This window comes from Neofelis nebulosa, chromosome 6 (assembly GCF_028018385.1).
Source record: "Neofelis nebulosa isolate mNeoNeb1 chromosome 6, mNeoNeb1.pri, whole genome shotgun sequence".
Classification (NCBI taxonomy): Eukaryota; Metazoa; Chordata; class Mammalia; order Carnivora; family Felidae; genus Neofelis; species Neofelis nebulosa.
Window position 1 is genome coordinate 39,076,150 of NC_080787.1, and position 27,514 is coordinate 39,103,663.

General features: G+C 48.6%; 1 long non-coding RNA gene across 2 annotated transcripts; it reads right to left on the bottom strand.

Moving 5' to 3' along the window:
• Positions 1-1,186: 1,186 nt before the first annotated feature.
• LOC131514133 (uncharacterized) lies at positions 1,187-14,517 on the bottom strand. 2 transcript variants are annotated; one of them, XR_009262949.1, is made up of 5 exons: positions 14,086-14,517; positions 13,022-13,145; positions 5,114-5,232; positions 2,936-3,101; positions 1,187-1,510 (listed from the first exon to the last, which is right to left on the bottom strand). It is a non-coding gene; the product is annotated as an uncharacterized LOC131514133 (long non-coding RNA). The 2 variants fall into 2 exon arrangements; XR_009262950.1 differs by having other exon boundaries at positions 2,936-3,010; positions 14,086-14,515.
• Positions 14,518-27,514: the final 12,997 nt, after the last annotated feature.

A 27,514-nucleotide genomic window follows, 5' to 3' on the forward strand; every position in this document is an offset into this window, starting at 1 on the left:
CTTAGAGGCGGCCAGATGTGCCGGCTTTGGTGCCGGCGGCCCCTAACAAGGTCCAGATGTGCGGCCTGGCCTGGGCCAGTGGCGGCTACCAAAGGAGAGGGAGGCCCTGGGAGGGAGGAGCCAGGCTGCAGCTGGACGCGGCCGTGCAGAGGAGGAATGCGCTGGGAAGGATTCCCACTGGAATGCGAGCTTGGGATGTCTCTGCCTAAATAAGGGCCTGGCCTCTCCTGGAGCTGGAGGCCCCAGCAAGTCTAGGTGCAGCCGCACCGTGGACGCGCCTCTCCGGCTGTCCCAGGATCTTTGGCAATTTTTTCCCTCTTCTTCCTCTCCTCTCCTCTCCTCTCCTCTCCTCTCCTCTCCTCACCTCTCCTCTCCTCTCTTTTCTTTCTTCTTCTTCTTCTTCTTCTTCTTCTTGGCTATCTTTAAAAGTGTATAACTTTTAAAACTTTAAAAGTGTATAACATGGGGCGCCTGGGTGGCTCAGTCGGTTAAGCGGCCAACTTCGGCTCAGGTCATGATCTCGCGGTCCGTGAGTTCAAGCCCCGCGTCGGGCTCTGTGCTGACAGCTCAGAGCCTGGAGCCTGTTTCAGATTCTGTGTCTCCCTCTCTCTGACCCTCCCCTGTTCATGCTCTGTCTCTCCCTGTCTCAAAAATAAATAAAACGTTAAAAAAAAAAATTAAAAAAAAAAGAAAGTTATACACAGTAATTAAAAGCAGTTAAGAAACCCAAATAAGCTAGGGGCGCCTGGGTGGCTCAGTCGGTTGAGCATCCGACTTCGGCTCAGGTCATGATCTGACGGTTCATGATTTCGAGTCCTGGGTCAGGATCTGTGCTGACAGCTCAGAGCCTGGAGCCCGCTTCGGATTCTGTGTCTCCCCCTCTATCTTACCCTCCCCCTCTTACACTGTCTCTCTTTCTCTCTCTCTCTCAAAAACAAACATTAAAAAAATAAATTAAATTAATTAGTTAATTAGTTAATTAAAAAAAGAAAGAAACCCAAATAAGCTAAAAGATGAAAACAAAAGGTAAAAATAAAAATCACCTAATAATTCCAGCACCCCAACCACCGTTAAAGTTCTGGAATGTGTCCTGCTAGACTTTTTTTTTTTTTTTTCCCAAATACAAATATGTACTTAGGTTGGTTGGTTAGTTTCAATCATGCTGCAGAGATTCTCAGAACCTGTCCTTTTCACTCAGCTCTTTATTCGTGAGTCGGCTATCACAGTGTTTCCCAAACTGGTCCCACAGAACCCCAGAGCCATTTTGCTATTGAGAGCAGAGTCCTTCCCCACCTGTTTGGGATGTACTGACTTATGCCAACTGAAATGGGCTTCTTTCCTGGAGAATTTCTCAGAGTCTTTAATTTACTAATGTACATTGTGAATCATCAAGAGGAGACTGGCATTTCCTAAACATATTTCACTATGAAATCCCTTGAGGAATCTTCTTGAGGCTTGGGTCCGTGGAGCATCATACAGGAAATGCTGTTCTGCAACATTCTTTATAGGGCTGCGGAGAACACAACAGTTTATCTCAATATCCCTTCAATTTATCGCTATTCCAAATAATTCTGCGATGACCATCCTCTTACTCCTCCTTTGTTATACAGAAACATTCCAAGCAGTAGGACTGTTGGCCACATGAAAGACCATGTTTGGGGCGCCTGGGTGGCCCAGTCGGTCGAGCGTCAACTCTTGCTTTCGGCTCGGGTCATGATCTCACAGTTCGTGGGTTCGAGCCCCATGCTGGGCTCTGCGCTATGTCAGCGAGGGAGCCTGACACGGCGCTGAGCCTGCTCCGAATTCTCTCTCTCTGCCCCTCCCCCACTCATTCTCTCCCTCACTCTCTCTCTCCCTTTCTCAAAAAAAGAAAGAAAGAAAGAAAGAAAGAAAGAAAGAAAGAAAGAAAGAAAATCTAAGCCAAGATCGGGATCCCAGAAGAATGCCCGAAGACACAGGCACCTGGCAAAGGTGTGCCTTCTGTGTCAGCAGTTGATGCGTGGACTGCCTGATCGTCCTGACCGAGAGAAATGGTCCCCGCAGACCCAGCGTGAACACACTCCAGCGGGGGCGGCCGCTTTCTGCAACCTTCTATCAGCACCGGATCCTCCCGCTACCCAGTAAGTCTGCCTCCCACAGGGCCGATGGCTTGCTGGGAACTAACAGGTCCGCTCTCCCTTACTCGCAGTTTCAAAATCCCCAAACTGCTGAAATCTGTATGATAAAGCCATTTTTATCGTAAGTCGTTTTACTACAAAGCCTGACCTGACCTGAACTCATTTGGCAGCAAAACGAGCCTCCACTGATGTGAGGCCATTTACGGCTTCTCTTTCCACCACTTAGTGTGTGAATGTTGGCGGACTTTGCTCAGAACTGTTTATATGTTTACCAGGTACTGCCCCACACCCTGCTGGGGGTATTTTGTAACATACAGTGTTAAGGGAATCCATCATGGCACTTTTCTTTCTTTCTTTTTTTTTTTTAAGTGTATTTATTTATTTTGAGAGAGACAGAGACGGCGCAGGGCTGGGGAGGGGGGGTGGGAGGGGGTGGTGAGTGGTGCAGACAGAGAGATTCCCAAACAGGCTCCGCACTACCAGCACAGGGCCTGATGTGGGGCTCGAACCCATGAAGCCGTGAGATCACAACCTAAGCTGAAACCAAGAGTCGGATGCTTAATCGATTGAGCCACCCAGGTGCCCCTCATGACACCTTTCTAAACCATGAAAAATTCTGAATTCTGAACTATCTGGCCCCAATGGTTTTAGGTAAAGGATTATAGATCTGTATTTACAAAATTTTCCCTAAAAAAGTGTCATCGGCTTACAAGTAAAAGGAGCCAGACACAGACACAGATAGGATACGATCCTGTTTCTATGAAGTTCAAGATCAGGCAGAGCAAACTGACAGTGGTATAAATTAGAATATCAATTACCTCTGGGGAGGAGAATAGACCAGGAGGGAGCACGAGGGAACCTTGCAGGGTGCTGGAAATGTCCTGTATCCTGATCTGGGTGGAGATTACACAGGTACATACATATGTAAAAATTCACCAAGCTGTACATTAAAGCGTACTGCACTTTGCTCTAAGTCAGTTACACCTCAAAACAAAAGTAAAAATAAAGATTATGGGAATCTGTTATCTCAAATTAAGCAATAAACGGCTCCCCGTGGCACCCCATCCCACCCTATGATGTTTTTGAACTTCCCAACAAAACTTAAAGTCATCGTCACATATGTTTGGCTCATCTTTAATCCCAAGAAACAAGTTTAATGCAAAAGTCAAATTTAGTGAACAGGTAAAAAACTCTGATTTGCCCTCCAAAAGAACCCATCCCCCGAGTGTATCTGAGCTTTAAAAGTGCCGCAGGAAACCACTCAGGGCCTGGCTCCCTTGCCTGAGAGCTTCTCCACTCTCATCCGCCACTGGGAGGATGTTTCCCGGCCCTGCTGCCTCCAGCAACGGCTGCTGAAACAGCCAGCGGGTGGTGAGCGCGGACCCAGGCCTGGCATCCTACCCACAGTGCTGCAAGTCAGAACTTGCGCCCGACCAACAATATCCCTTAATTGCATCTGATTAGCTGGAATTTGGAATTTGTATCTGAGAACTGAAGGGCACCGGGGACTCCTTGATTAAACAGGTCAGATAAGCATATATTGTTGAGAGGAGCGAGCTTCTTTCCCGAAGCTTGCTCGTTGCTCAACATCGGACAGCTCATGGCCTTGTCCTTTGACCCTCACTCCCATGACATGCCCACCTCCGCTTTCCCGCCCACTTCCTTTCTGTGCTCCACTGGGGGGAGGTCAGTGCTCCACTGGGGCCTGGCTTCTCTCTGCTACTCCACTCATGACTCAGCCCACATGTCAACCTTCCCATCTCCGGCCAGAGGGCACCGTTCTGATGGCCTCGGGCTGTCCTCGGCAGCCTCTGATCCTTTCAGGAACAAGTCAGGATATAAACAAACAAACTGACCCACTTGGGCTTTTCCCTAATCTTTCTAGAGCACGCTGTCCAAATCAAGAGCCTGTGCTGATGGAAACATTCTATATCTGCGTTCTCCAATTCGATTGCCACTAGCTACCTGTGGCTATTGAAACAGCACCCCGGTTATGGCTAAGTACAACTTAGGAACTGAAATATATTTTATATTTATATATATATTTATATTTATATATATAATATTTATATATATATATATTATATATATATAAAATATATTTCTGATGTTGCATTCAGTTGTATTTTATTTTTTATTTTTATTTTTTAAAGTTTATTTATTTATAGGGGCGCCTGGGTGGCGCAGTCGGTTAAGTGGCCGACTTCAGCCAGGTCACGATCTCGCGTCTGTGAGTTCGAGCCCCGCGTCGGGCTCTGTGCTGACAGCTCGGAGCCTGGAGCCTGTTTCCAATTCTGTGTCTCCCTCTCTCTCTGCCCCTCCCCCGTTCATGCTCTGTGTCTCTCTGTCCCAAAAATAAATAAAAAAACATTGAAAAAAAAAATTAAAAAAAAAAAAGTTTATTTATTTATTTGAGAGCAGGAAAGGGGCAGAGAGAGAGAGGGAGAGAGAGAATCCTAAGCAGGCTCCACGTTGTCAGCACAGAGCCCGACTTGGAGCTCAGTCTCTCTCATGAACAGTGAGATCATGACCTAAGCCGAAACCAAGAGTCGGACACTTAACTGACTGAGCCACCCAGGCGCCCCTCTTCTTTTCTTCCTTTCTCTCTCTCTCTCTCTTTTTTATCCTTAGCTCCAAGCCCAAGGTGGGGCTTGCACTCACTACCTGGAGATCAAGAAGTACATGTTTTACTGACTGCACCAGCCAGGCCCCCCCACCTTTTTTTATTTAAAGAAACGTCACCAGGGGCGCCTGGGTGGCTCAGTCGGTTAAGCGTCCGACTTCGGCTCAGGTCACGATCTCACGGTTCGTGAGTTCGAGCCCCGAGTCGGGCTCTGGGCTGACGGCTCGGAGCCCGGAGCCTGCTTCGGATTCTGTGTCTCCCTCTCTCTCTCTGCCCCTCCCCCACTCACGCTCTGTCTCTGCCTCTCTCAAAAATAAACATTAAAACATAAATAAATAAACAAATGTTTTAAATTCAGGGCCAAACCCATTACTTTCAATCCAAGGAATGCAGATCAAGCTGGAGGAAACTTAGCGGTGGTGCGCCATGGGGTTGGTTTTGACCGGCTCATCTCGGTGTTTGTATTAGACGCTCCAATAAAGATGTGCGGGTCTGCTAATCAAATACAGACAGCGTGTTATGTTCTGAGAAGTCTGGCATACACATAACCAAGATTTAAACTATTGTGACAGGCAGGAGTGACACAGCTACAAAATTAGCTTCTCTTCATCAGACACCTCAACAGACCACACACGGTGCTAAGTGCCTTTCTGTATCATTTAATTGTCGCCCCTCCGTGAGATCAGAAATCGTGACCCCGTTTACAGATGAGGAACGTGAGACTCAGAGGGGCTAAGGCACTTACCCACTCTGAGCTTCCATTCGAAAGAACCTGACCCCGGAGTTCATACCCTTTCCACCACGCTCTGCCGTCTCCTACTCGGTTCCGCCAACAAAATGAACACGAAAGGGGCAAGTGACCTTGATACGACGCATGGTAAAGCTAGAGGAGACCTGGTTCTAATGTTCATGACGTCAAAATCTTGGCATTGCTGCTGAACTTAGACAGCGGCAATATAACTCCTGAAAAAGCTCACATGACCTCGGGCTCTACCACAAAGCACAGTGACCACATTGAGGGAGCCAGCTACCCTTCTGTGCACCCCACCAGTCAGTGACATCGAGAAGGTGGGACCAGTTCCAAATAGCAGGCTTTTTAAACAGCTTTCTTGAGGTATCGTTGACATACAATAAACCGTGTGTGTTTAAAGTATACAATTTGAGGGGCGCCTGGCTGGCTCGGTCGGTAGAGCGTGTGACTCTTGATCTCAGGGTCATGAGTTCCAGCCCCACATTGGGTGTGGAGCCTACTTTTAAAATGATAAATAAATATAGGGGCGCCTGGGTGGCGCAGTCGGTTAAGCGACCAACTCTTGATGTTGGCTCGGGTCACGATCCCATGGTTCGTGGGTTCAAGCCCCATGTCGGGCTCTGCGCTGACAGCACAGGGCCTGCTTGGGATCCTCTCTCCCTGTCTCTCTCTCTGCCCCTCTCCCATCTCTCTCTCTCAAAATAAATAAATTTTAAAAATTAAAAAATAAAAATAATAAAGTATACAATTTGATAAGTTTTGACATATGTATAAACCTGTACAAGCATCATCCCACAGAGCTTCCTTGTGCACTTTGTTTTTTGGTTTTCTGTTTTAATTTTTTTTTTTTTTTTATGTTTATTCATTTTTTGAGTGAGAGACAGACAGACAGAGCTCGAGTGGGGCAGGGGCAGAGAGAGAGAGGGAGACACAGACTCCAAAGCAGGCTCCAGGCTCTGAGCTGTCAGCACAGAGCCCGATGCAGGGCTTGAACTCATGAACTTCGAGATCATGACCTGAGCCGAAGTCGGACGCTTAATGGACTGAGCCAGCCAGGAGCCCCTGGACAAATGCTTTAATTTATTCTGGGTAAATAGCTTGGGAGTTGAATGGCTAGTCTGTATGTTTCACTTTTTTAAAAACCTGCCAGTTCCTTTCCAAAGTACCTGTCCCATTTTATGTTCCCAGTGCAAACCCAGCTGGAGAGTTTCAGGTGCTCCCCATCCTTGCCAGTACTGGTAGGGCCTGTCTTTTAATTTGGGCCATTCTAATAAGTGTATAGGGGTCAGACATCACTTTTTTTTTTTAATTTTTTTTTTTAACGTTTATTTATTTTTGAGACAGAGAGAGACAGAGCATGAACAGGGGAGGGGCAGAGAGAGAGGGAGACACAGAATCTGAAACAGGCTCCAGGCTCCGAGCTGTCAGCACAGAGCCCGACTCGGGGCTCGAACTCACGGACCGTGAGATCATGACCTGAGCCGAAGTCGGACGCTTAACCGACCAAGCCACCCAGGCGCCCCCAGACATCACTTTTTAAAAGGGTAATATTACAGGGGTGCCTGGCTGGCTCAGTCGGTGGAGCATGAGACTTGATCCTGGGGTGGTGAGTTCGAGCCCCAAGGTGGGTGTGGAGCTTACTTAAAAAAAGAGGGGGGGGGGGCAATATTACAAACCAAAAAATATATGGAAGAAAAAGTTGGAGGGGAAGGATCTGGACCCAGGACCCACAGGGAGCTGGGAGTATTTGGTTTGGAGACAGATGGATATCTTAAGTATCTGTCAAAGGGACTAAATTTCTATGACTAAATTTCTATGTTGTTTTAGAAGATGCACTAGAACCCGAGGGAAAAGTCACCGGCAAACAGACCTTGCTTCAGCTGAGAACCTTTTGATACAGGCTCTCAAAGGCAGAATGAGCGTTTGAGGAAGTGGGGTCTCTGCCCTTAGAAGGATCAGGCAGCAGTATTTGGAGAATTCCTCTCTCAGGGATGGTCAATTCAATACTGTTCACGTCGGCTGAGTACCTACTATGCACTGTGACGGGACGTGGCGAGAGGACACAAGAGCAGATGTTCTCATGCCTTTGCCTAAATACTATCATGTGATTAGGGTTCTGCCAAAGCTGTGGGCAAGGGGGATAGGAGGGAGAAGGAGGTGGAATTGCCCAGAGGGGGTGACCCTGGGTCTCCGAAGTCCTGTAGGAGGCTCCGAGAGAATACCTAAGTAGGGGGCCGCCTGGGTGGCTCAGTCGTTTAAGCATCTGACTTCGGCTCGGGTCATGATCTCGAGGTTCGTGAGCTCGAACCCCGTTTTGGAATAACATTCAGCTGAAATGCAATCTGGAGCATTCTTTCCATATGATACGGGAATGCTCTCCAAGAGCTATTGAGTGGAAAAAGCAAGGTCTAGACACTGTGTATGGCAAACTAGCAGCTGAATTTTTTAAAGGGGGTTTGGTGAGTTAAGAACACACACACAGGGTTCATTTGCATAATATCTTATACCTCTCGCCTAGTAACATAGGTTGCTTTTGAGACAGGAAGTGGCTGGGAGACAGGTGTGGGAAAGAAACTGTCTGACATACCTTTCTGCATCTTTAGAATCTTAACGGTGTAAGTGAATTGCCTATTAAAAATAAAATTAAAATTAAACTAAAAACGTTAAAGGCACCTGCCTATTTCAGCATGTTTTCCTGGAGTGCCTTCCTCAGCCTTTTCCTCTGCGTTCACTTCCCTCCATTGAGGCTTGTGGGCAAGTCTTCCTCTCCGAGGAGGCCGCCGTGGGGAGCTTATATTTCTTTCTGCCTCTCTCCCCAAGGAATGCATCATCAAGACCGATTTTTCTTAAACATTAATGTCTGTTAATGTAATCAGCTTGGTATCTTGTAAAAATTCAGACTCTGATTCAGTAGCCTACGATGGGCACTGAGAGTCTGCGTTTCTTTTTTTTTTTTTCTTTTTCTTTTTTTTAGATGTTTTATTTTATTTTTGAGAGACAGAGCATAAGTGGGGGAGGGGCAGAGAGACAGGGGGACACGGAATCTGAAGCAGGCTCCATCCAGGCTCTGAGCTGTCAGCACACAGCCCGATGCGGGGCTTGAACTCACAGACTGTCAGTTGATGACCCGAGCTGAAGCTGGACGCCCAAATGACTGAGCAACCCAGGCGCCTCCGAGAGTCTGCATTTCTAACCAGCTCCCGGGTGGAGCTAATGTTGCTGGTCTCAGACTACACTCTGAGCAGGGAGGGTCTAGAGCTCTGTGTGTTCCATGCTGAGGCTCATGGCCAAAGCACTGAGAGGTCTGGAGAAGCTGTCCTGCTCTAGAGAAGAGGAAGGGATATGATGGTGGCGATTCTCATGAAGAGAGAGGCACGTCGATCCTCGGGCTGGTCTGAGCCCCTTAGTTAGCATTGCTGCCAGAGTAGGGACCACTGACCACCATCCCGGGTCTCCATTCCTACCCACCACTCTCTTGCCTGGAGCACAGACGCACTCCCATACTGCCTCCATTGAAGGGAGGCCCAGATAGCAGGTGCCTCAGAGGGAGCTGTAGGAGATGGCACCAACCAGAAAAATAAATGCCTTTCTTCTTCCTTCCTCCCTTCCTTCCTTCCTTCCTTCCTTCCTTCCTTCCTTCCTTCCTTCCTTCCTTCCTTCTTTCATAAACTCTACCTCCAACATGGGGCTCGAACTCACAAACCCCAAGATCAAGAGTCACATTCCTATTTCTGATGGACTAATGGTGGCTGCAGGCCACACCCTCTCTCATGCCCTCCCTGAAAATTCAGAAGCCAAATCAAACCTCCTACAGAAAATGAAACCAGACAGCATTCAGCACAGCCTTTCTCCCTGGGTGAAACGCAGATGTCTTGGATTCAGGTGTTGGCGGGACCACCTGCTCTGGCAGAAAGTGGATTGCCCTCCAACAGAGGCCTCTTCACTTGCCCAGGATGAGAACTGACCCATGAACCTGGAAGCCAGGCTACTGAACGCCCACCGCACCCCTTGCCCCAGGGGACAGGGTAGCTTCCTAGGCCACACACGTGGGTTTCCCTGATGAGGCAGTTTTCGGTATGACAAAACCCTGCTCTTGCCATTGCCAAAGAGGGAGGAGGATGGTGTAAGTTCTGGAGGGAAACCAACGGGCACATTCCCGCAGGGCAGACCCCACCCCTGACTGGAGCAGTGCCCCCCTCACCCCGGTGATCACTGGAGAAATGTCAGGGGAGGGACCCCCTCTCCCCATATCATCCCCACCCACCCGTGACCCTGCCTGACATTGCACCATGCACGTTCATTCTTTTAGGATGAGAAACTGCATCTTTTAAAATACTCCCACCCACCAGAGAGGTAATACATTCAGCTGTTATCAGTCATCTACACCTTAATGTGAATTAGTTGATTAGTCCTGGAATGTTTCACCTGGAATGCGCCTGGTCCAATCCCTCTTTTTACAAGTGAGGGAAACCAAAGCCCAGAGTGGAGGTGACCCACTGAAGGTCAAGCAACAAGGTGGTGGCCAAGTCATGGCAGGAAAGGGGCGTAAGGGAAGGATTGTATGCAGGTGGCAGGGGAAGAGGAAAAACCCCAGGATCACCGAGAGGGGCAGAGGCATCGTCAAGGTTGTGCTTTATACACTAATTCAGAGCTGTGTCAACCTTTTCCCCCCAGGAGAAGGTAGGAGGCGGAACCAGAAGCACGTCTCCACCCCACCCCACCCTTGAACATAAAACTTCTTTGAAGTTTCAGGTTTTATCTCAGAGTTCATTCAGATGCAACGTTCTACTCTAAAGTATATTCTGGTTTGTTTTCACATAAAAATAATAGAGAGAATAAACCGGTCGTTGCCAGAGGAGAGGTTAGAGGGGAAGGGGATTAAAAGGTACAAACTTCCAGTTATAAAATAAATTAGAAAGATTTTTAAACGCAAAATATTCTTTCTTATTTTTTAATGTTTTATTTATTTTTGAGAGAAGGAAAAAGAATGAGCGGGGGAGGGGCAGAGACAGAGGGGGACAGAGGATCCGAAGCAGACTCTGCATTGTCAGCACAGAGCCTGATGTGGGACTGGAACTCACCAACTGTGAAAGCATGACGGTCGGATGCTTTAACAGACTGAACCACCAGGGCGCCCCGAAATATTCTTTAAATGGTGAGACTCAGGGACGCCTAGGTGGCTCAGTCAGTTGGGCGTCCGACTTTGGCTCAGGTCATAGTCTCATGGTTTGTGGGTTCGAGCCCTGCATTGGGCTCTGTCCTGACAGCTTACAGCCTGGAGCCTGCTTCTGATTCTGTCTCTGCCTCTTTCTCTCTCTCTCTCAAAAATAAACATTAAAGACAAACAAACAAATAAATAGTGAGATTTAAAGGGCCCTAGGTGGCTCTGTCAGTTAAGCAACCAACTTCGCTCAAATCATACTGTCATGATTCCTGAGTTTAGGCCCTTCCTTGGGCTCTGAGGGCACAGAGTCCCCTTCAGATCCTTAGTCTCCCTCTCTCTACCCCTCCCCTATTCACTCTCTCTCTCTCAAAAATAAATAAACATTTTAAAAATAAGTAAATGAATGGTGAGATTCATTTAGTCAGATAGCATTTTCCACTTGCCAGGTAGGCTGAGATCAAAGTTTGTATTTCTGAGGAGGAAACTTGGCTGGCTAGGATGGGGTGAGGAGACTTCTCACTGCATGTCTCTTTGTACCTTTTTTTCTTTTTTTAAAGGAAGCTCTACCCACAACGTGGGGCTTGAACTCACAACCCCGAGATCAAGAGTCACATGCACGCTCCACTGACTGAACCAGCCAGGCAACCCGCCCCTTTGCACCTTTTAAAATTATGTGCCGACTGCAAATATTACCTAGTCAAAAAAAATGAATAAAATTAAAACTTGAAAATGTGGGTGGGTGGGGGTGTGGGGAGACAGACCCTTTTGCTCAGATAGGAAAGAATGCAAACAGGAATATGTGCCTGTTGGACAATCGTGGTATTAACCCACATGTTACAGGTGCACCCCTTTACCTAACAATGTCTGCTGTGGGGATCTAGGCCACACCTAGAAATGGCACACGAGCATATTCACGGCTCTATCATCTGTGCTGACCCTTAGAGGCTGGCCTGAGCATCTAGCTGTCTTTGAAGGCCTTGATGACTCTGAACAAAGACCAGGAGCTACGTTGCCTCCTTTCCAGTCTGGCAACCTTTGCACATCACCTCTTAAAGAATCGCTCTGGGGTGCCTGGGTGGCTCAGTTGGTTAGGCGACCGGCTTCAGCTCAAGTCGTGATCTCACAGCTCGTGAGTTCAAGCCCCGCTTTGGGCTCTGTGCTGACAGCTCAGAGCCTGGAGCTTGCTTCGGATTCTGTGTCTCCCCCTCTCTCTACCCCTCCCCTGCTCATGCTCTGTGTCTCTCTGTCTCTCAATAATAAATAAACGTTAAAAAAAAAAAAAAAGAATCGCTCAGTGCATAATAGTAAAATAACAACAGGGGTGCCTGGGTGGCTCAGTCGGTCAAGCGTCTGACTTCAGCTCAGGCCATGATCTCACAGTTCATGGGTTCAAGCCCCATGTGCTGACAGCTCAGAGCCTGGAACCTGCTTTAGATTCTGTGTCTCGGGGCGCCTGGGTGGCTCAGTCGGTTAAGCGGCCGACTTCGGCTCGGGTCATGATCTCGTGGTCCGTGAGTTCAAGCCCCGCGTTGGGCTCTGTGCTGACAGCTCAGAGCCTGGAGCCTGCTTCCAGTTCTGTGTCTCCCTCTCTCTGACCCTCCCCCGTTCATACTCTGTCCTCTCTCTGTCTCAAAAATAAATAAACGTTAAAAAAAAATTTAAAAAAAAATTAGATTCTGTGTCTCCCTCTCTCTCTGCCCCTCCCCCTCCCCCCACTCATGCTCCGTCTCTCTCAAAAATTAATAAATGTTTAAAAAATTCAGAAAAATAATAATAACAACAGCTGCTGCCTACAGAGTGGTTGATTTGTGCCTGGCTCTGTTATACACACAACTCTTCCTGTGTCACAGCCACTTCATGAACTAGCTGCTCTTCTCAGCCATGTGGTAGACGAGGACACTAGGGCATGTCAGTGCTAACCTTGCCCACGGCCACGCTCCCTAACTCAGCAGTGGCAGAGAGAAGATTTCAACCAGATGCCCACGCATACGTAGCAACTACCATTTATTAAGCACCTGCTGTGTGCTGAGCCGCTGTGCTAGTCACTTGGTGGTGTTTTTACGAGGTCATCTCATAGTCCCGTGTGAGTGCAAGAGGTGATGGGGGTGAGGGGCGTCACTGAGGGAACTGTTCCTGCCCTTAAGAAGCTGATAATGCATGTAAGAAGATGACCACAACAATCCTTCCACTTCTGCAAAGCCTCACGGCTTCCAAAGCCCTTTATCTATCTCATTTAATCTTCTTGACAATCCAGCCAAATAATTTTCGTGATCTCTGCTCCAGGGTGAGGAAACCAAAGCTCTCCAAGTCACATGGGATTGCCCCCAAGATCATCCAACCAGCCAGGGGAGGGGCTGGAACCTGACCTCAGGTCTCATGACTCCGTCTCTGCTAAGGGGGTATAACATGCTGCCTCCACAGCCCGGCTCAGTGGTTTCCAACCTGCTCTAACAGGAGGACTCCTTCCCCGCTTTGGAAATTGTTGCAAGCCTGCAAATGAATGGAGCTGTTATTTAGGGTTTTAGTCAACCAGGGAAATTCACAGTGGAAAAACGACCAGGGAAGCAGCACCGCCAAAGAGCAGCAGCACAGTTAGCTATACCCAGACATTACTTATACAGTCGGCAGACAGTATTTGGAGTACAAATAGACACAGAGACTTCTTGCAATAACCCTGCAGCCCACGAGCAGGCAGCCACTGGCTGAGACCCCACTGCCAGAGCAGTTCAGAGGAGGACACGTCTCCCAAGTCCATTTTCTCCATCAGAGCGAGGTGGGGGTGGGGGTGGGGGGAAGCACCAAAATTCAATGGGATTGGTGGAAAGTGGTGTGGGGGGAGCACTGGGAGCAAAGGGGCGTGATAAGGGCCGCAGGTCAGTGGAGAGGCCAACAGGGCACGTGGGTGTTTGTGTATTTCTTTTGGAGGAAAAGGTTGATTCTGGATGCCCAAGAGCCACTACAGCAGTTGGGGTAAAGAAGCAAACCAAACATTTAAAAAAAAAAAAAAAAATTGGTGGGTTCGAGCCCCGCGTCGGGCTCTATGCTGATAGGTCGGAGCCTGGAGCCTGCTTCCTATTCTGTGTTTCCCTCTCTCTCTCTGCCCCTCCCCTGCTCACGCTCTGTCTCTCTGCCTCTCTCTCAAGAATAAATAAACATTAAAAAAAAAATTTTTTTTAAAGAAACAGACTAGAAATGGAGAGGATGGCCTAGAAGACAGATCATGCAAGAGGTTTGAACTTGCAATGAAATTACCTTTCGAGAAATAAAGAGAACATCCAAGGCTGTCGTAGTGGGTTCTCAGTTGCTACTGAGTGTGCCCTCCACCCTACACCATCCCGCTCCCCTGTGCACCCACATCCGAGCTGAACAGACAGGCGGCCCTCCGTGCCCTTGACTATGTAGACGGCCTCCATGCTTGATGATCCCTTACCTTTCCAGGATCTTCTCCATGCAGTACAACGCCACAGTGAAGCTCATTGACGTTAGAACCCAGAGGCCCGGGTGCAAGTCCCAGCTCTGCAGCAATCCTATACGACATTAAACTTCTCAGGGCTTCCGTTTCCTCACCCGTAAGACGAAAGTAACAATAGTACTTGCCCTGTTGCTATTTCGAGGATGAGGCGCGGGAGCATATGTTAAATACTGAGAACAGGGCGTCCTAGAATAAACGCTTGATATTATTCCTATGAAGAAGCCTTTTCCGGAGCTCCTGGGTGGCCCAGTTTGTTGAGTGTCTGACTCTTGATTTGGGCTCAGGTCATGATCTCACGGTTCGTGGGATTGAGCCCTGTGTCAGGCTTAGCAATGACAGTGTGGAGCCTGCTTGGGATTCTCTCTCCCTCTCCCTCTGCCCCTCCCCTGCTCATGCTCTCTGTCTCTCTCTCAAAATAAATAAACATTAAAAAAAAAACTTAAATAAAAAAAGCGGTTTCTATTCCCAACTAACACTCCTCTCCCCTGCACACTTGGCCATCCAAGCTCTTCTGCCACTTTTTCCCCCCACTTATTTGCCTATTTATATTTGTTTCTTGATATTAAACAGTAAACACCTGGCACATCAGAGACATTTATGAAGGAAGGAAGGAAGGAAGGAAGGAAGGAAGGAAGGAAGGAAGGAAACAAAGGAAGGAAGGAAGGAATGAAGGGAGGAAGGGAAGGAAGGAAGGAAGGAAGGAGGGAGGGAGGGAGGGAGGGAAGGAAGGAAGGAAGGAAGGAAGGAAGGAGGGAGGGAGGGAGGGAAGGAAGGAAGGAAGGAAGGAAGGAAGGGAAGAAGGGAAGAAAGGAAGGAAGGAAGGAAGGGAGGGAAAGAGGAAGGAAGGAAGGAAGGAAGGAAGGAAGGAAGGAAGGAAGGAAGGGAAGGGAAGAAGGGAAGAAAGGAAGGAAGGAAGGAAGGAAGGAAGGAAGGAAGGAAGGAAAGAAGGGAAGAAGGGAAGGAAGGAAGGAAGGAAAGAAGGAAGGAAGGAAGGGGAGGGAAGGAAGGGAAGGAGGGAAGGAAGGAAGGGAAGGAGGGAAGGAAGAAAGGGAGGGAGGGAAGGAAGAAAGTGAAGGAGAGAGGGAGGGAGGGAAGGAAGGAAGGAAGGAAGGAAGGAAGGAAGGAAGGAAGGAAAGGAGGGAAAGAGGAAGGAAGGAAGGGAAGAAAGGAAGGAAGGAAGGAAAGAAGGAAGGGGAGGGAAGGAAGGGAAGGAGGGAAGGAAGAAAGGGAGGGAGGGAAGGAAGAGAGTGAAGGAGAGAGGGAGGGAAGGAAGGAAGGAAGGAAGGAAGGAAGGAAGGAAGGAAGGAAGGAAGGAAGGAAAGAAGGGTGGGTGAGAGGGAAGGAGAGAGGAAAAGGGCCCTGACTGCAAAAACTTTAAAATTTCATTATGGAACAAGGCTGGCTCAGTCTGCAGAGCATGGATGGGACTCTTGATCTCAGGGTCGTGAGTTTAAGCCCCATGCTGGGCAGAGAGTTTGCTTAATAAAAGAAGTTTACTGTGGCAGTCACCAAAGTGAAAAGAAACCATACAATCCTCATCTTCTGTAGGCGCATCTTAAAACCCTACTTCCCACCAAGCTTTGGGAGTTTGCAAACATCATGTAAGTTGCAATCCCAGCCTCCATGGAACTGACAATCTATGGCGGGTGATGGGACATGCCATGTGAAACATAGCTGTAGAACAAGGTTGTTGTACTTGCCAGCCAAGGGATAGTCAGTGCCACTGGAAGGCCAGAGCTGGGAGAGGGCAGAACAATATGGGGTGAGTCACAAGTGTGTGTGTCATCCTTGCTCAAGGTAAACTAGGACTGTTGGGTAACAACAGGAAAATGTCACAAAGCAGGATGAGCCAGTGAATGCCTCTGATTGGTGGGCACAGCCTTGGGTGTGGAGGAGGGAGAGAAATTCAAGGCTTGCTGGGGGTCAGGGCACGCGTGGTGAGACAGTGGGATCGAAGTCCAGAGCCAGAGCCCTTCCAGAGCTCTTACTGGCTTAGAACCTCCATTTTTTTTTTATCTTCCCTGTGTTGTGAACTCTTCTAGATGCTGGTTTCTGATAACTTTTTTTATTACTATGCAAGTAACATGCTTTCATAGAAGAAATAAGGAAGAGCAAGAGGAGGAGGGAGAAGGAAAAGAAAATCCAGAGAAAAGAGAAAAAATAACCTAAAGTCCCACCGCCCCAAATCACTCCATATTTTGGTGCCTGCCCACCCACCCTTTATCCTCTCTTCCACCCACCCTTCAACCTACCCATCCATCCACCTATTCATTCATCCATCCATCTGTGTCAGAGTTCTTAGCTGCAAACGACAGAATCCACTCTAACTGAAGAGGAACTTCTCTTTTTTTGTGATGATTTGGTTTTTCAGTTTATTCATTTTTATTTTTTAATTATTTTTTTTAATTTTTTTTTTTAACGTTTATTTATTTTTGAGACAGAGAGAGACAGAGCATGAACAGGGGAGGGGCAGAGAGAGAGACACAGAATCTGAAACAGGCTCCAGGCTCTGAGCTGTCAGCACAGAGCCCGACGCGGGGCTCGAACTCACAGACCGTGAGATCATGACCTGAGCCGAAGTCGGACGCCTAACCGACCGAGCCACCCAGGCGCCCCTTAATTATTTTTTCTAATGTTTATTTTTGAGAGAGAGAGAGAGAGACAGAGTGTGAGCGGGGGAGGGGCAGAGAGAGAGGGAGACACAGAATCTGAAACAGGCTCCAGGCTCTGAGCTGTCAGCACGGAGCCTGATGTGGGGCTTGAACTCACAAACCTTGAGATCATGGCCTGGGTTGAAGTCGGACATTTAACCGAATGAGCCACCCAGGTGCTGCTTTTATGTTTTTTGTTTTGTTTTGTTTTGTTTTTAATGCTTATTATTTTTGAGAGAGAGAGACAGAGAGCAATCAGGGGAAGGGCAGAGAGAGGGAGACACAGAATCAGAAGCAGGCTCCAGGCTCTGAGCTGTCAGCACAGAGCCCGACGCGGGGCTCCAACTCACAGACCACGAGATCATGACCTGAGCTGAAGTTGGCCGCTTAACCGACTGAGCCACCCAGGAGCCCCTTTTTCAGTTTATTTTAAGAAAGAAAGCTAAGTGGCATGGGGGTTGAGGGAGAGGCAGAGTCAGACGCAGAGAGAGAATCCCAAGCAGGCTTTGCCCTGTCAACAAAGTCTGACAGTGGGGCTTGATCTCAAGGACTGTGAGATTAAGACCTGAGCTGAGATCAAGAGTCGGACGCTTAGCGGACTGAGCCACCCAGGTGCCCCTAACAGAAAAGGAACTTATTAAAAAACATTCAGTAGCTCACAGAATCCAAAAGGGAAGACAGGCACAGAGGCTCAGAATTCAGGGATGAGGCCCAAACCACCTCAGGGTACTTTTCTAGCCAAACCACCAAGGCAGCCATCAGCATAAATTCTGCAACTTGCCTGAACTCACCCCCTTCAACAATGGTGGGAATTGGATCTCAGACCATCCCTCCTGTTGCTCTGAAGGCCAGATGCCTCCTCTAACCCCCTTCCCCAGGACACCTGCTTCCTGTTGCCCTCTTCCAAATCAAAAACCTCATGTGCATGCATCTGATTGGTGGAACCTAGGTCACATGCCTACACCTTAGTTGCAAAGGAGTCTGGGAAAGTAAATTTCTGGCCTCCAGAGAAGTGAGATTTATGATCTAGGGAAAACCCACAAACACAAGAAAGTTAATCAGAAGATACATACTGGTGACTTTAATGCAGGGCAAATGTCGCCTGCACTATGCATTATTTTTCTCCTTACAAATATAGAATGATATCAATTTAATTATTCTCTGAATCTCCAGTGCCTGGCACACAGTAGGCACTCAGTGCAGGAGGAAGGAAAGGAGAAAGAGAAGGGAGAGATTACACGTTTACATGCTGCCTTACTAAACAAGATTGAACGAAGACTTCAAGTTTATAGAGTCCATACAACTCCCAAGGCCGTCCGTGGATTACGAAGGAAGGTCTCTCGCCCAGCACGTTAGTACAAAGCTGCCCCCAGCCGTCAGGCTCGTGCTCCGGCCATGGCGTGCAGCATCTAGACCCCAGGGAATGCTGTATCCTGAGGAGTCACTTTCTCTGTAGCCCACCTGTTGGCTTAATGTCACTCAGGCTGACACTGAATCTTCTCCCGTCCCCAATCCCAGAGTTTCATGAGGTTTTAAGTAGTCTCTGAGGGCCACTCTAAAACAGTTGCTGCAAAGGCAACATTAGAGGCCTCCCAGGGTGATAAACATCACTGGCACCACTTTCAAGCAGATCTGTTCAAATCAGTCGTGTTCTTCATGGTCAAGGTGTGCCATCACAGAATTATATGGGTCCTGCCTTTTAGAAGTTTATACTGTAATTGTTAAGAGGCAAGATACATGCACTTAAATGACAAGCTCTCTTGCTGCCAAATAAGGTAGGAAAACGTCCGTGCTCCCAGGGCCTGGGGGGATGGCCAGGCCCCACAGGCTGAGTGAGAGGAGCCTGCTGAGAAGGGGAAGGGCTGGGGGTGGCAGTGGCCAGGGCACCGGCTTGGGAGTCACAGCAAACCTGCATTCTTCCCTAACCCCCTCAAAGCAGGTCAGACCCTGTATCTTCAATTGCTGTCGCATCGCGTACCCCTCTTTATGGCTGAATTTCTTTGCGGGGTTATCTGGTTGTTGTCTGCCCCCTCCCCTCCACCCTGAGCTGGCTGTGGTGCCCTGAGGGAGGTTCCGGGTGGGCAGAGGCTGGTGAGGACCAAATCAGGGCGAGGCTCAGGGAGGGTGAGGCTGAGACCCATCACAAAGACAGTCTGAAGCCTCCCCCTCACACTCCTTTCCCCCAGGGAGGAGCAGCTGATGTGTTTCTGGAGTGTTCCAATCCAATTAGTGCCCTCCCTTGCTCCAAGGAGGGGCCCAAGCCACCACTCCCCTCCCTGAGGTGGAGACGGGGTGGGGAGGGGGTGCTGAGGAGGTCTGAACACCCTGACCCAGCTCCTCCTGGCAGCGCGGCTGGCTCGCCGCTGCTGAGAGGCTGCTATGACAGCGCCCGTTTCTAGGCGACTGTTCTGGGGAATGGTCTGTTTTGGCAACCGGAGGGCCCCTGGGTAAAGGGGGCCCGCAGGCCGCGGCGCATTTGCATAGCAACGTCCTCCCCTCCCGGAGCCGCGCGCTGCTCTGCGGGCCGCTCAGCGGGGCGGGAGGCTCCCGCTCCCGCTCCCGCTCCCGCTCCGGCTCCGGCTCCGGCTCCGGCTCCGGCTCCGGCTCCGGCTCCGGCTCCGGCTCCGGCCCCGGCCCCGGCCCCGGCCCCTGCCCTCGGCCCGGCCCGGCCCGGCCCCAGGCCCGCCCTGTGCTGTCACCGCCACACGGCCCCCTCTCACTTCCCGGGGAGGTGGAGGCCGCTTGCTGAGCTGGGGCATTTCCGGAAAGGCTGGTGCCCTAGGGAAGTGGGGAAATGATGCCTGGGGACAAAACACAGAGATGGGGGCGGGGGAGGGGGGATGGAATATAATCTTTTACACACCGGAGTCAAAGTCACAGGGCTTGGCAGCATCAAAACGCATCCTGGGTAACAGGGTTGCCTCACAAAATGTTTCTGTAGGTGAACCCTCCACTGAGCCCTAGGAGGTGCTCAGATAATGTCTTTCGGGTCATTAAATTGCAAGTGTATATGTGAAGTTGGAAACGGGTGGGCCTGGAAAAAAATATTTCTTATCTAGAAAAATCAGGGGGTGATATTCTTAGGAAATATTTTCAAATACTTGCAGGAGGGACTTGGTGACATAGTATTGTCCATGTAATTTCCGAAGAAACCGAAAGGGAAAATAAGTAACTCCCGGAGGCCCCCCTCTGTCCTGCACACGCCCACCCCACCGCAACTACATCTGCCATCTTGAGTCCGTGATGCCAGCTGAGATACCAGGCTCTGAACGCGCGGACATTAACCGCCCAAGGACACATGCCCTGGGCTGGAACCCGAGAAGGGGGTTGGGCAGGGGCAGGTCACCTCAGCTGAGCGATCACATTCCCTGGCAGCTGTCCAAGGGGCAGCTCTGGCTGCACCTGTTTGTGGGGAGATTTGCTTTTATCAGTATTGACACAGCAGCAGGGCCAGGGAATAGCATAGTAATAAATAAATGAGAGAGGGAGAGAGGGAAAAAAAAAAAAAAAAAAAAAGGCAGGAGCCACCGAGGCGAGGCAAAAATGCTGAGGTCTTTTTTTGCTTGTTGTATGTCAGCGCGTTCCATCCAGTTTCCCCACCCCTGAAATCTCTGAGGATCACGGAACAGCCTTGGCATGGGAGCCCTGGGTCTTAAAGAGATAAAATTGCAGCTCAGAAGCACCTTAAGATCCTTTTGTGCCAGGATCCCTAACCAACAGATCTCAAGGTTACTGGGTATCCTCACCCGCCACTTAACTGTGTCAGGAAGGTCAGCAGGAAGGGAGTTCCTTCCTCCCTCTGCCAAGTTCCAGCATCAGGGAGACAGCATGATTAAAATGTAGGTTTTGGAGTTAGGCAAACCTAGGATCAAAAACCTGGTTCTGTCTAGCTGTGTGATCTGGGGTATGCTAACTAAACCAGTCCGCGCCTCGGGTCCTCCCCAGAAATGGAAAAACAAAACCAACTATTGTTGCGAGGATGTAAACGATGATATAAGCAAAGGCGTAGAATAATTCCTCGGTATATACAGTTCACTTTGTTGCTGTTATAATGTATCAACTTCCCATCAAGTTTTTTTTCAAAAATATTCTTCCCCCCACCCCACAAAAAAATTTTTTTTTAATAACAATAAAGAAAAGAAAAAGGTAGGGGGAATCAGAACTGTTCCAGAAATGGCAGAGGAATGAAAGAGACTGAAACAGTCTTTATCTTCCAAACGGGGGCCAAACATGACCTCTTAGTTTCTCAGCCTTGCTTTCCAGTCTTCAGGGGCTGCAAACCACCTCACGTCCAATCTAGTCTGATACAGTGCAGTAAGTGGATTGCAAACAAACCTGGTCATCGGAAGATACCCTGACCAAGCCCAAGCAATAAACCGCGTTTGTAAAAATTACTTGCAGTGAGTCATTACCACGTTTAAGACACGGAGGTAGTTTCTGCAGAGGGCAGGCTAGCATAGCCGCGAAGAAGGACTGAGCTGTCGGACGACTGGACTCTAACCCCAGCCTTGGCATCTGCTACTCGTGTGCCTGTGACAGCTTATTTAACTTTCATAAGTCTTGCTTTCCTTATCTGTAAAATGGGCATAATAATGCCCCATAAGCTCATTGTGAGGACTGAATGCATGAAAAGCATGTAGCGAATGCATGACACAGAGAAAGTGCTTAATCTTGTCAGCACTTGTAGTCATTGCTGTTTGATGAATGAGGCCAGGGACTGTGTCATATATTCATCCCTGTATCCCCAGATCCTCAAACAAAGGCTGGCATTTAGTAGAGTACAGTAATGTTTGACGAAAGCATGAATGCAAGGCCCCTGCCCTCAAGAAGTTAAATCTACCCAGGAAATAGAACACATAAACTACCTACGGCACTCAGGCACTGGAGACAGCACAGGGTTAAAAGCCATTCTGCCAGTCCCGAAGCCCCAGAGGCAGACAGTCCCTTGGATCCCTGTTTCATCTATCCAGGATGCTTTCAAGAGAGGAAAACAGGAAGTATCCCTGATAGCCCAGCTTGCTCTGTTTCTTTTTTTTTTTTTTTAAATGATGGAGGGTGGGGGTGGGGGTGGGAGAGAATGGTCCTCTGGGTCACATTTTGCCAGTAAATCAGCCTCCTTCCCTTGAAATCCTGGGGCTTCCAGAGGGGCAGATAAATAGCTTCTTGCTCAATGCAGAGAGAAAGATGAGGTCCAGAAATGACAAAGCTGACAGGTTGGGGTTCCTTAGTGGACTGCAGGTGTTTCTAGAGCTTGTCCTTTGCATTCATTCCCTCTCTTCCTCATGTGGACTAAGTGCCTGGCCTTAGTGTGGGGGAGGGGGGCCCTAGGGTTACAGCTCAGTGCCTAATGTCCAGGATATAAACAGTCCAAAACAAAGGGCAGTGAACTCAGAGAAGATGGGCTGAACTCAGAAGAGTGAGAGCGCTCTAAAGGAGAGAAACAGCATTATGAGAAACAGTCGTAGGAAAGAAAAACAGAAGGGGGCACTTAGATGGCTCAGTTAAGGGTCTGACCTTGGTTCAGTTCATGATCTCGCGGTTCATATATTCGAGCCCCACATCGGGATCTCTGCTGTCAGCCTGTCAGTGCGGAGCCTGCTTCAGATCGCTCTCTGCCCCTCCCCCTCTTGTGTTCTCCCCAAAATAAATACACACTAAAAAAAGAAAAGAAAAGAAAAAGAGGAAAACAAAAGAAAAAACATGGAGAATAAGTGTTTGGGAAAAACAAAAGAGAGCTTTTTTTTTTTTTTTTTTTTTTAAGTTTATATCTTTAGTAATCTCTGCACCCAACATGGGTCTCGGGCTCATGATCCCGAGATCAAGAGTCGCAAGCTCTACCGACCGAGCCAGCCAGGTGTCCCAAAAGAAAGCTTCTAAGAATTTGCAGCCAGGGTAATAGAATAAGTGGACACAGAGTACATGCAGAAGACCATCACCTCTAGGGACCCACAGGATGGCAGGAGTGGACAGAAGCTGGAAGGAGAAAAATAGCTTAAGATAGCAGACCTGACTCTGACCTAGCCAGAGTGAAGAGAGCGTGTGCTAACCCCTCAGTGTGCTAAGCTCACACTGATGTTTAATTTAATTGTTTAATAAGTTCAGTTATCCATTTGACCGTGATGGACAGGAGAGAACTTTCTAGAAAGGTGTAAATATTCTATATTGTGAAAGAGATATAGTTTACATGGGCAAATCTATTTGTCAGTATTACACGGTTAAGATTTCTGCGTTTGGGGCTCAGTAGTTTATTTTTTTTTTAATTATTATTTTTTTTTAACGTTTATTTATTTTTGAGACAGAGAGAGACAGAGCATGAACGGGGGAGGGTCAGAGAGAGGGAGACACAGAATCTGAAACAGGCTCCAGGCTCCAAGCTGTCAGCACAGAGCCCGATGCAGGGCTCGAACTCACGGACCGTGAGATCATGACCTGAGCCGAAGTCAGCCGCTTAATTGACTGAGCCACCCAGGCACCCCTGGGGCTCAGTAGTTTAAACGTCTGATTCTTTATTTCAGCTCAGGTCATGATCTCACAATTGGTGAGATCGAGCCCCAAATCTGGCTCCGCACTGATAGTGTGGAACCTGGTTGGGATTCTCTCTCTTCCTCTCTCTCTGCCCTTCCCCTACTTGCACTCTCTTCCTCTCTCTCTCTCTCTCTCTCAAAAATAAATAAGCTTTAAAAAAAAAAACAAACAAACAAACAAGAGGGTGGCTAAGTTAAGTGTCCAACTTCGGGCTCAGGTCATGATCTCACAGTTCGTAGGTTTGAGCACCTCATCAGGCTCTGTGTTGACAGCACGGAGCCTGGAGCCTGCTTCTAGTTCTGGGTTTCCCTCTGTCTCTGCTCCTCCCCCGCTCACACCCTGTCTCTCTTTCTCTCTCAAAAATAAAAACAAATTTTAAAAATTTTTTTAAATATTTCTGTGTTTCAATGTTTGTAAATTTCACTTACAACAAGAGCTATACAAACTAGCTATGCAACTATACAAAATAACCAAGTGGGAGGGGCTGGAGGTACAGAAGAAACAAGAAAGAATGTAAATGATAGGTAAAGCATAAGTGGAAGTTTTGTTGACATTAAATTTGGTTTGAAATTTTTCATAATAAAAAAGTTTTTTGGGGGGGTGTCTGGGTGGCTCAATCAGTTCAGTGTAGGATTTTGGCTCAGGTCATGATCCCGTGGTTTGTGGGTTCAAGCCCCACATTGGGCTTTGTGCTGGCATTGCAGAGCCTACTTGGGATTCTCTCTCCCTCTCTCTGACCTCCCCCATGCTCTCTTTCTTTTAAAAATAAATAAATTATCTTAAAAAAAAAGGTTTATTTTATTTTATTTTATTTTACTATTTATTTTTGATAGAGCACACGAGCAGCGGATAGGCAGAAAAAGAGGGAAACACAGAATCTGAAGCAGGCTCCAGAGCCTGATGCAGGGCTTGAACTCATAAACCGGGAGATCATGACCTGAGCAGAAGTCAGTCGTTTAACCAACTGAGCCATCCAGGCACCCCAAAAGAGGTTGTTGTTTTTGTGTGTTTTTTTTTTAGTTGCCTGTAATGTTTTACTGTTGTCCTTAAGCAAGTCCCTTTTGGGTTATCAGGAAGGCAGCGGAGACATTATCTAATCCAGTCATCCCGTTTTAGGTGAGGAAATTGAGGTGTACCTTGATTTGTCCAAGGTGTTCTCAGATATCAAGCAGCAGAGCTAATGATGGAATATCAGGAGGGAGCAGCGCCCTTTTGACCTTTTCAACTGTCACCCACTTGTAGGGAGCCTGCTGGAATTCATCCCTTACCCGGGTTTGCCTCTCCAACCCCCCCAGGCCCAAGGATGTGCAGGGAGGTTGCGTGGGCTGGAAGGCGTCTGTTAGCTGCAAGCCAATTGCTCTGCTCTGGGTTGTTTTCAGTCTGAAAGGTAATCCTGAGCTCGCAGAGATTCAGTGAGGTCCCTTAGCTGCCACTTCCAAAGGCAAAAAAGGAAACCCAGACAATTAACGATTTCCAGTAACCAAGAGTTGAAACTCCAAGGGGGCCGGAGTCCCAGCTCTGCGGCTGTCAGAGGCATTGCCTTAGGGCAGTCGCCTCTCTTGCCTTGGTTTTCCCTCATTTGTAAGAAGAGAGTGAAGAAGACTTTTGGGTTCTATGACCTTACGGGGTTGTTAGGAAAATCTCAAGAGGTGTGGCTAGGAAAGCACTATGAAAAGTAAAAAGCAGTAACACAGGGTAGCATTATCACAGAGAGAGGGCAGGGCGGGTGAGGAAAGGTAGCAAAGCAGGAAAGCTTCTGCAGGATTCTTTTTTTTTTTTTTTTTTTAATGTTTATTTATTTATTTTGAGAGAGAAAGGGATAGAGAGCGAGGAGGAGAGGGGCAGAGAATCCCAAGCAGGCTCCGCAATGTCAGCTCAGAGCCCGACACGGGGCTCAAACTCACGAACTGTGAGATCATGACCTGAGCCGAAACCAAGAGTCAGATGCGTAACTAAGCCACCCAGGTGCCCCTGCAGAATTCTTAAACAAGTCTTTTGGGTTGTGCCTTAAGGAAAAGGCTTTCTGAGGCGGGGAGGGGATGTAACATGTATGGATGTCTTGCACCAGGACAGATATGTTTTGCCTTCTCTATGATATCTCATTTACTCCTCAAAACACCTTCTGGGGATTCAGGTACTATTATTTCGCTCATTTTACAGATGAGGAAAGAGGCACAGAGACCCTTAACCAACCTGTCCAAGGCCAGACAGCTGGTATGGGCAGAGCCAGGACCCAAAGCCAGGCGGTCCTGGGAGTCACAGGCAGGAAGGCCACACCCTCATCTGAGCACCAAGTGGCTGTGGAGGCTCCCGGTCACCTGGGCATCCGACTCACCGTCAGGAGACCCAGCCTGAGTTCCAGCTCAGCTGCTTCTTAGTCCCGTGACCTGGGCTGAGTCACATGGCCCCTCGGACCCTCAGTGTCTCCAGCTGTACCACGGTGATAATAAACCCTGCTCCGCCTACCTCACGAGAAGGAGGTGAGGATTCCATGAAATCACTGATACCGGCAAGTGTTTTGAAACAGCTGCAATGGGCGACAGAAATGAAGACATCAGGATGATTTTGTCAGAGACGCATTCCTGGGTTATCACACGGTGACATTCCAGCTCTTCAAATCCCCGGCCCACCCTCAGCACCCGACTGGGGGGTCAGATCCTGGGCCTGCACACACCTCGTCAAATACTGTTCTGGTGGAAAGGGGGAAGAGAGGCGTCACAAACTGTCCCAGCTTAAGTATTCCCCAAACAATCAGCACAGCACTGGCTTCAGGTTCTGGCCGAGGCCCGAATTTCAGCGAGGGCCCCCTTTTCCTGTTTATCGTAAAACAAACAGGCTTTCTGCTACTTGGGCAGGATTTAACTGGCCATCGGCCCTGGAGATAAGTGGATCGCACTCAACAAGCTCACATGGGAGAAATTCGTACCCAAGAGCAGTTTCTAATTTATATTTTTGAATCCATAGTTAGGGAACTACCTTTATAGTGACTAGAGACACAGACTCCCCATAAACTGCATGCTTCCTTCTGTCCAGGCCTGAAATAACTGAGAAACAAGAGACCAAAATTAGTCAAATGAGCAAATAGCTGCTTCTTGTAAGACTGTAAAACTTTGGGGGCCTGGGTGGCTCAGTCGGTTAAGCGTCTGACTTCGGCTCAGGTCATGATCCCGTGGTTCGTGAGTTTGAGCCCCGCATCGGGCTCCGTGCTGACAGCTCAGAGCCTGGAGCCTGCTTTGGATCCTCTGTCTCCCTCTCTCTGCCCCTCCCCCGCTCACTCGCGCGCTCTCTCTCTCTCTCTCAAAAGTAAATATTAAAAAAAAAAAGACCGTAAAAATTTGAGGACAGGACCTCTTTCAGTTTACCTGTTTTGTATATCCCTCCACTCCCCTGCCCTGCATACCTGACACAGGACGTCACACAAAAGCACGGGGAATGTTTGAGAGAGAATGCAGGGGTTTTTGCAAGCTTCCTGGAGGTCAAGGCAAAGCTGTGTGTGTGTGTGGCTCTCCCCCACGGTTTGTGCCTCTCTGTGACACCCCCCACCCCAGACACTCACTGCCCACCCACTTCAACTCTAAGCTTAGAGGGACCATGTTTCCAAACTTCAAATCAGGAAAACCAGGCCTGACAGTATTCGAAACCAGGAATTTAGGTTCCAGAAGGATTTGTGCCCTTCGGTCTGCACTTGGGTTTATAATATCCTCCTTCTGCATTTTGCTCAACCCAGTTTGCCCGTTTACAGCTTTCCTTACGGTGATGACAGTGATTCCTAAATACCCCTAGGTATTTAGGAAACTCACCAAAACTCACCGGCAGACCTTCAAGTTAACTCGCCTGGTGATTTGGTGGTTCTATTCTGAAGCTTGCCCATGTCTCCATTTCCCTGTTCTGCTGTCCTTTCTGGAGTCCGCTAGACTAGGAGCACAGGAGGGGTGGATAGCTGAGTAAGGTCAGGATTGTCCCCAAGGGGAGAGCCCTCGGGTGCTGGGCAGGGCAGGGGAAGCCTGGATTCTAACTGCAGATCTGCTTCTCATCAATGGTGTGTGGATGGCACAGGCCCAAGTGATTGACATCTTGCGACTCAAACACTCCGTGAGTCGCGGAATGTGAGAATTTACCCGCATACTCTGCTTCTCCTGCAGTTTGGGGATAAACTGTCTGGCTCCTATCTAAGGCAGACACCTTCACTGGCCTCTAGATCCCATCCCCTC